The sequence below is a fragment of the Ixodes scapularis genome, unplaced genomic scaffold (assembly GCF_016920785.2).
Source record: "Ixodes scapularis isolate PalLabHiFi unplaced genomic scaffold, ASM1692078v2 PGA_scaffold5__190_contigs__length_132052651, whole genome shotgun sequence".
Lineage (NCBI taxonomy): Eukaryota > Metazoa > Arthropoda > Arachnida > Ixodida > Ixodidae > Ixodes > Ixodes scapularis.
Window position 1 is genome coordinate 43,987,373 of NW_024609880.1, and position 9,856 is coordinate 43,997,228.

Below are 9,856 nucleotides of genomic sequence, written 5' to 3' on the forward strand. Positions count from 1 at the left end.
TCGTCATCGTCATCATTACTGATGACGTCACCGGCATCCACATCGTCATCGTCATCATCACTGATGACGTCACCGGCATCCCCATCGTCATCGTCATCATCACTGATGACGTCACCGGCATCCACATCGTCATCGTCCTCATCACTGATGACGTCGCCGGCATCCACATCGTCATCGTCATCATCACTGATGACGTCACCGGCATCCGCATCGTCATCGTCATCATCACTGATGACGTCACCGGCATCCCCATCGTCATCGTCATCATCACTGATGTCACCGGCATCCACATCGTCATCGTCATCATCACTGATGACGTCACCGGCATCCACATTGTCATCGTCATCATCACTGATGACGTCACCGGCATCCACATCGTCATCGTCATCATCACTGACGACGTCACCGGCATCCGCATCGTCATCGTCATCATCACTGATGACGTCATCAGTGACGTCACTGATGTCGTCACCGGCATCCGCATCGTCATCGTCATCATCACTGATGACGTCATCAGCGACGTCACTGATGACGTCACCGACATTCGCATCGTCATCGTCATCATCACTGGTGAAGCCATCAGTGACGTCACTAATGACGTCATCGGTACCCGCATCGTCATCGTCACGGATGACGTCATCAGTGACGTCAGTGATGACATCATCGGCATTGGGGGTCACGTGACCCCCAAGGTCACGTGACCCCCCCCCCCCCCTGGTTAGTTTACCCCCCCCCCCCCCCCCGTGCCCTTCCCTCCTCCTCCTCAAGAGCTGCGCTCTAATTCGGCGTTACAGGGAGTTGTAAGCGGCTTTCATTTTTTTTTTTCGGATACCAAAACTGTGTACTGAAAAGACCCCGAATCCGCGGAGAAATATAAAACACCGAAAAAACACCCCTGAATTTGAAGAATAATAAACACCTAAAACACGGCACCCTATACTCATTTTCACCTCAAGAAAAATGAAGCTTTGCGCATTGTTCATACGCCGCGTGAAGAAGTTCTTTCGAGATTTAGTTGTCGGAGGAAGAAGCGATCTCGATAAGATAACATATATCTAACTTAAAATGCACCTACATGTATCTTAACTCACTTCATAAAGGGGCAAATTAGTAGCGGTCCGCGATGAGCTGGACGTTTTCTCTTCCGGTTTCTCAGGTGAAAACGGGTATAGTTATGATTTGTTATGTCTGATTAGAGGCAGCCTTGGGTGATTTAGGATGTAATGCACGCACGACGCACTCATGTGCTTTGTCAGAAGGATCAAGACAAGCTAGATGTTTTTCAGGAATAAAGTGTGTGAGCTGTACAGGTCTGCATTGGTTTGCTTCTCCCAAAGGTGCGTGTAGAACATTGATTTCTTCGTACTCGTTGATTGCTAGGAGCCCGTTACCTGGTACCACTGCCAAGTGCTCGCCGTCGTAGTGGTCCCTAATAACCTCTGCTCGTGCATTTGTGCGACGATGCTTTTTCTGCGTTCAAAGCATCACCCGCACGCTCGAAATCTTTGAAACAGGAAGAATCCAGAAAACAGGTGCCCGATAAAAGCTGCCTGGAATAGGAAAAAAAAATCGACACATTTCATACTTCTTGTATTGAAATATTTTCGTTTTGAATGTTTTTAACAGCTGGTAAGGATGCACGACGGGGTCATTTTCATATATTGGCGGGACGGGCATGTTAGCAATATATTCTTGAACACACTCCATATTCCTTTCGATTGTTACTTTACTTAGAATCGTCGCTTTTTTACACATCTGCTGTGGAAGAGAGGTTTGGGCCTTAAATACAAATCCCGGAAGTCGCATAGACGCAGAGCCGGTTGAACCTCTAGCGTACATTATAATAATTCTATGGTTGTGACACTCTGCGACACGCAGCGTTGGCAATGCTGACGCAAGCTGCGGAGCGGGTATGATCTAATACTGATAAAGTCTGGGGGAGGGAGGCTGAGGTAGACACTCTCGATTTCGGGCCGGCCACTTTGGTCCGCACAAGACAAGGGTGTATGACTGAAGCCAAAGCAGCGCGGGCACAGGTTCATGGAACGCGGAGCGCAAGTTCGGTTGCTTCGTTTTCAGGGGTCGTGGTGACGTCAGAATGCCAAGCTCTGATTGCCTCGGATTTGAAGGATAATGAGTAGATTTTAAAGCAAGCTGCATTGAGGACTTTTAATCAGAGCCGATAAGAACTCGGCATTTTGGCGTCCCCTCAACCCCTACAAAGGAAGCAGACAAACTTACTCTTTGATAGCTTCCTCGATCATCCACACCGGTGCGCAACGGGCACCGAGGTGCGCCCCGTCATTTTCGATCAAGTGCCCTGGTGCGCACCGGACGTCCTCGGTCGAAAGAGCCGGCCCGCCCGGTGCAGCTTTTTGTTGCCCCAACGCGCACCAAGAGAATCGAGGGTGCGCCGGGGTGCAGCCGCATCAGACATTCCGGCCAGGAGCGTGAACCGAGGAGTTGGCGGGAAGAGCAGTAGCGGAACCTATCGAGATGCTGACCTTGCGAAAACGAACACTCCTCGTAGCCGCACTCGATAAATACCTCAGCTCTTGAGAAAGCGAGTACGATGAGCTTCTTACAATCGCTGCGATTACCGGTGCATGCGGCGTGGCAGGGAGTGCCGGAAAGTTATGCACTTCGTTGAAAGCGTTGTGAGGCGTTTCAATGACACCGAAGTACGGCTATTATCTGGTGGTACTTCTTCTTGAACCAACAAGGATGGGCAAAATATGCCTGTGCAATTGTCACCGGCTTCGTGACTCAATCAACAATCATGTTTACGATGTTCATTTGTCTGGGACCGCTAAATCCGCTAGTACAGAACCAGGAGCAATTGACCGCTGACAAGGACCGCGCGTGGACGAACGCAAGAAAAAAAGAAAACATAAAAAACTCAATTTAACGCATGGTGGCCCTCGCTGCGGTGCACCGGCACTGCGAAGGTTGTCCTCGATGCGGCACAGACTGCCCGCTGCACCACCGAGGAGCGCTGTACTCTGTCCTGGATTTGTGGCGATTCCGGTGCGAGTTGATCGAGGATGTTATGAGTGTGCTCCACGGTGGCGGTAGGGAATTTTCCTAGACCGTTTCCGCCTTTTCGCAGTGCTCTCCGCAATTCTACTACAAAACTCACATCTCTGCAGACAAGGTAGCGGCGCGCATACGCAGTAGCTGCGTCTTTATTGTGGACGGTGGGAAGTAAAGAGCGGTCTGCGAAAAGTTCCTAATTAAGAGCTTTAGTCAATCGTTCAGACGGCTCTAAAAATATTACCCGATATCCCACCGATGCCTTTGCGCATGCATCGTTTCGTCATCACATATTGTTGTCGGATGCATGGGAATAGTATATACGAAAACTTTCTAATACCTCTCAAAACAAATAAGGGAATTTAATAGGAGCTAGCTGTACTAAAGCGACGAGGTGCTGCTGGGTATGACCGCGCTTGGCGTGCCAAGCAGATGCCTAAGGAGAGAGAGCGACGTTTTTCTATGTGCGGAGAACTTAAAGCGGGCTCGTTCTGGGCTCACGGAAGGTCATGCGAAGAAGCGAAAAGACGACAGAACGTTGTTTTCGGTTAACCGCTATAGCAGTGGTATCCAACTCATTTGAGTGCTCGGGTGAGATACCCCGCACCTGAAAGGTCGAGGGCTAACGTAAGAGGAGAAGGGTGGAGACCACGTGCTTTATGGTTCTTGTGAACTCACAGACTTGCCATTGACATCTTTTGATTTGATATGTTTATAAAACTTCTTTGGGCCCTGACTGACCTTAATTAAATTATATGACACCGCCCTGTCAATGTGCTGGCAATTTTAATATAACAAGTATACTGTCGTTCCCGTTGCTATATTTGGCCAGATATTAACCAAGCTCAAAATGTCTCTAAAACAACAATCAGTTACTATGACAGTTGTTGCTTTCGTGACAATTTTTACTACACCACTCGAGCACATACTTGTCTTTTAATGGCGATATTCTTTTAAAGGTGAAAACTCTGAGCTCGTAGCTTTACCTTTGGCAGTTGCTCCTGCTGATTGAGAGTTCGCGCGGCCGAAACTCTTCCTTCAACGAATAACTTCCGCTTGCAGCCTAGAAGCGGAATCGTTGAACATTAGAAAAAGCTGGGAAGCAAACATTAAAGCTAAAGAAAGGGCACTTGAACACAGATAAGTATAAACTATGTGAATGAGCTAAAAGAGCAAAGCTGCTTTTCGAGCGAAAAATAATCGACGAGATGAGATCACTATGGCGCATGCCATTTCTAAAGCTCGAGACACGGGAACCGGGACTCGTAGCCGGTTGCCTGCAGTCCGCGTCCCAGCGAGTAGCGGGCCGCATGCGGCCAGTGTGTTTGAGACCCCAGTGCTATAGGGTGCAACGCAATTTTATCAGCACAAATGACCTTCATAGAAGAGAAGCAGTGCTATTGCATTTCGACGTGGTCTACATCGTAGCACCGCGGAGATATAGCCCCCTCTTTTTAGAACTTTCGGCGTGACAGGCACACTATAAAGCCTCTATAAATACCTCAGAGCCGACCCAGCAACTGCGTGTCGCATCTTGACGGTTGGCTACAAGCCTCTCGTCTGCGTGTGTTATTTGTCTCTTTAACAAACCCAAGTGCCGGAGCACTATTTGTCTGCTCCAATGAACCGGTGAATTTAGCCTATTATAACTATTTAACTTAAGTATGTGAATTCAAATGAACAACAAAAGTTTCATTCATAAATGTTAGGTTATATATGATGAGGCTTGATCGATTATGTGCATATTATCGTGCTCGCTTCCCTGGAGCTATCTGAAAAAAAGCTGTATAGCGAGAAGAAAACGGTGACTTAAGCAAAGATTGCTTGGTTTTATTTGGTGTGGACGCCTTTTGTACCTGTACCAGCGGTCAGGAAGAATAAAATCCTGATGAAGGTCAGCGCTGTGGAGTGTTTCTTTTTGCGTCTCGTCTATTTCAATACATTTCTTTTAATACAGTCTGAGTTAATTGTTCTCTAATTTTAACTCGCCACGCCTGCCCTTTCGTCCACCGTAGTCGCCATGATTCACACCAAAAACAATTTTTTTTTTAAGTTCAATGTTGTTTTAGTCTCTTTCAGTTTAAATACGTGGCTGTCTTAGAAGCACAGCAATGGTATATCAACATGGAATAAGTCTACAGGCCTGAGCAGAGAATACATGGAAGTCTACGCAGCTGTGTGGATAGACGCCTCTGAAATGTGCATCTTGGGCTCTCGGTCTCACGATCAAGCGGAAATTTAATAAATATCCATTCAGCTCCACCCCCCCCCCCCCCCCCCCCCCTTAACGCATGGCGCGTGCGCGCCGGCACACGCAACCTGTTTGTAATATTTCATGAGAACTGGCGCTTTCCTGGTTCGGTCGGTAATATAGACTATTTTCTTTGGAGACGCCACCAGGTGGTACCCCAGTCTTCGACGTCCCAGCGAGCTTCCAGTTTATGAAAGGAATGAACACAGCCCTTCCTAACACCGCTGCTTGAATCGTCGATGAAACATTTAACCACCAATTCTCTAGGCGAACGCAAAAAAAAAAAAAAAACCAAGAAGCGCAAAATCTGTTCAATTTTTTAGAATATCCTTGTAAACCAACTTGTCTCCTCCAAGACGAAAAATCCCACAGCCGAAAGCCCTCGCTAAATCTCAAGCCTTTTTGCCCGTTTAGCATCGATGCATTCAAGCACTGGTATCATAAGTAATTAAATAGGCTTGGAAAAAGCGGAGCGACCGGAAGTCGCTTGGGACTCAAGTAGCGGTTCATGTTTGCGAATAGTAAAATATCCATTCAATCAAAGCCTTGTTTTTCCAACCCCTATTGAGGGACAGGACCCGCTTGCTGGTCACACCACGGATCTGGATGTCCGCATCCCAGCCTGGTTTAGTGCTGAGATGAGAAAAAGTTATGTGAAAACCTTAGCGCATTCTATTTTGAGGACAGAAGAGATGGTGCGACCGACTCCGAGCTTCGGTGAACACGTTCTGTTTCCTTTCAGCTCCCTTGGTTACGCTCGCACTGGCAATGTCGGTGTCATCGTAAGCGCGGCTGGTTCAAAATACTGCTATAAAACTACTTCCAGCACCCCCCCCCCCCCCCTTCCATAGTGCCGGTACCTACAGGTGGTTTGAATCCTTCCCAAAGTTACCCATGGCACCTCAATTTCCCCTTACTCCGAGGCTGTACTAGAACTGTGCTTGGAACGCGCCTTTCACTGGTGTGTTGAGCGTCCTATCCTGCACATACATTAAAAAAAAAGGTCCAGAAGTGGCAACAAATGACATCATGAAAGCCGGTATGTTATGTCTGATGTCGCGATCCTGGAGATTGGTGCCATACTCCATGTCAGTAGTTGCGTGCTGTGCAGGCGAAGGCAACGCCAGCCGAGGGGAGAAAGGGCAAGCACTAGAAAGGCTAATGCAGAAGAAAGAAACCTCCTCTCCTCTAACGTTTCCTAGTGCTCTCCCTTTCCCTCCTCGCTCTCCAGTGCCCTCCTCTCCCGTTCCGCCTTCCTAGTGCTGGCCCTTCCTATCTTAGCCAGGTGTTGCATTCGCCTGCACTGCACACAACTAGTGACGCGGAGTGTGAAAAGTACGAGCAACCGCCAGTGTCGCTGTCGTCGCAGCGTCCCACTTCCTAGCAAATGGCTGCTGATACTTTTCCGGACTGCCAGGCTGGAGAGCGACCTACAGGAGAAGATGCGTCTACCACGTCCACCGCCGCTATATACTGTGACTCTGACAGTCAGCGAAGATCGCAGTCGTGAATCACACGACATGTCTATGACGTCGTCATGCTGAAACCTAGGTGCCAGTTTTTAGACGCGGTAAGCACACCAGTCGGAGACGCGTCTTTTGCACCAATAGATACTTGCAGCATCTCACATATATTCCCAAAAAAGGTTTTTTCTTGTTTTTTTTTTTTTTTACACTCGAAAATAATATGTGCCGACACCTGTATCGCTGAATTCATATGCGGCTTTTATTTTTTTTTTTTTACGCAGGTAATGATATATTCTCGTGCATGATTTGTTAAAAACTCTACCCACCATATAAGTTAAGAATGACGACGCTTCAGCCGTCTTGGTGCTGACAATTATTATTGACAGTTATCTGAAGACTTATACGAAAAGGTAGAAAACACTTTTTAGTCCCACAGATATGTTAGCACAGTCGGTAACAGAGCAAGACGATATCGCAAGTGCTTCCTGACGCCGTGTTTAAAGCTCAGGAATTGGCATAATGGAATGTACCTTTTCCACATACCGACGGCACCAGGCGGTGGCTGCACGAACTAAAAATCGAGGAAGTGACCTACCTGCGCTACCAATTGATAGTGGGAGCTACGCTACCAGTTTCTTCGCTCACTGAGCTGCAGCGCGTGCCAAGGGGACTTTGAAGAGGGCATCCGTGGCGTCCACCTAAACCTCGTGTTTTTCTTTCTGTGCGATTTCTTTTTTTGTGTAACAGAATTATATATAGGCTGCAATTAAGTTTTCGACCCCCTGATCCACAACCTCCTTCCGAATTTCGTCGATATTTAGTGCCGACTTCCGCCGCTTGGCATCGGGCGCTCGCGCGTGCGCAGAACGCTTCTTGGAAAAGGTCCATTGTAACAATCTCCAGTGGCGCTCACTCTGCACTAAGCACGAAACTGACAGCGCCCACAAGAAAAGTCGCGCAGGGCCGATACTCTCTATTCCGTCTCACTAAAACCGTGCAGTGCAGCCAAAGCTACACGGGTTGAGAGCGTATCCCAACCAGTTCAAGATCAGGGAAAGGAGGAACAGGAGAGAAGGGTAGGCCATCCCAGCCTCTCTCTCCTGTTTCTCCTGTACCGCCTCTTGATCAACGAACACCTTACCTGGTTTAGAAGCTTAAATGCTAATTATGCTCTACGGTGTTCGAGGTATTGGTGGATTGTTAAAATATTTATAAAATAAAGAGGAAAGTTAAATCTGATGCTTCCACGCCATCAATGCTCAAAGAGTTGAATCCTGAGTTATCTTTATAAGTTTTAGTGATGTTCTGTACATTAATCCGTAAATATAAAAGTACAAAGTGCGCGCATGAATAAAAAAAAAACATAAAGCAATCGAAGGTTACAAAAAGGTGCTGTTGCTCACAAAAGATTGGTACCTTTCTGTAGCTCTTGTTTGTGTTTTGGCGTGTTAATACCACGTTGGGTGATTAACTGAATGCCATAAAATGGTAGATTCGAATAAGGTTTATGCGGGCGAACGTAATTTGAGTCATTCTCAAAGTTTGCTGAGCTAAGTTGAAAAATAATGCAGATTGATTTTTATCAGTTTTGATTTTTTTATATTTACAAGTGAGTAAACAAGAAAGGTTTCCTAAACTATGATTAGCCTGCTTGCATAGTATTGTCATGATTGCGTAAAATAAATATAGATACAATCCGTATACGGAAAACAATTTGTGATGTAAGTAGGCCTCCAGATCGTTGCTAAATATTGCCACGCGCGTCGGCGGGAAGCTTGCTCGCGATTTGCTGATAAGTATTTTCCCAACGCCGCTGTATCATGCAGAGTGTCGTTTGCCAAGGCGGTGAAGATGTGTTAAAGCCCGTTAAGCGTATGTGTGTTCCACCCTCGGTGAAGACATTATTTTTCAAACTACGCACCAATACTTTGCCCGTGAAAGCGTGGCTTAAAGAAAGAGGCGTAGATGTGCCATGGTCGACTGACTGTCTTCTATGCAAACAACCAGAAAGCATCGAACCTTTGTTCATTTTTTGCTGGGACGCAGATTTTTTTTTTTTTTTTGCTTTTTTTTTTTTGGTGGGGGGGGAGGGGGAGATGCTTCAGCGCAGTTTCAAAAAGCAATTGAGCATTTCCCCTTCAGGTATCCGTATCTTGAACGTGACTAACGATGACTGTGTCCCACAACTTATGTTTTTTTGTTGTTGTTGGGACTTTGTAGCATATAGCGATCGCGCATGGTAGTCAGGCATGCCGACGTCAATGCGAAAGAAGTGCGTTTTTATTTCTTCGGCCTGATTGAGCAAGGGGAATGTGTTTTTCCACCCGCGAGTTCAAGCCCGAGTGGCTCGGCATCTGTAAAGTGCTTCGTGAAATGCGCACCTTTTAATATGCCCTGTAAAAGTCTTGCAGTGCACGTTTAATGTTAAGTGACTTGTGATACTCACCTTTGCAATAGAGAAAAAAAAATCGTGCGTGACCGAGTGGTTACCTCGCTTGACTGTCGCGCGGAAGGTGTACATATATATATTGTTATAGGTTCGATTCCCAGTCAGTGGACTTTCCTTTTATTCATTCTTTCAACTTGGACTTCTGGTAAATTCGAGAACATTCTCTTCTGATTAAGTTCCGAATGTTCTACGCACCGAAAGTTCTACACTGAATGATCCAGAAACCTACGAGGGTGCATAAGCGACTCCGTAAGGCGAGCGGAGTCAGTCTCGACCCACCGCTCGATAGCGCTGTTACGCCGACTTCGACGCTCGCGACACTCTGCTATTATCTTCTATTCCCTTCTTGTTTTAGGCACAAGTTCGCCCCATTCAGCGTGTATTTATTCTTGTTTATTTATTGTACTTTTGGTCACTACCCATGACAATATTAACATGCAAAACAAACGTCAAGAAATTTGGATGGTAACAGTTTCAGTTTTGGGTATTATGCCTAACAACCTAATAAATTACAATGCGTTTCTTATTCTTTATTGAAAAAATGTCCACGCGCCCCGGGTGCATTTTTCTTTTATGATATGTCCTGGTTAAGCAAAAAAGCTCTTTAGATGAGCCTCCGAAAGTTTCCTTAAAAACTTCGTTTTCGCTTTATTTTAT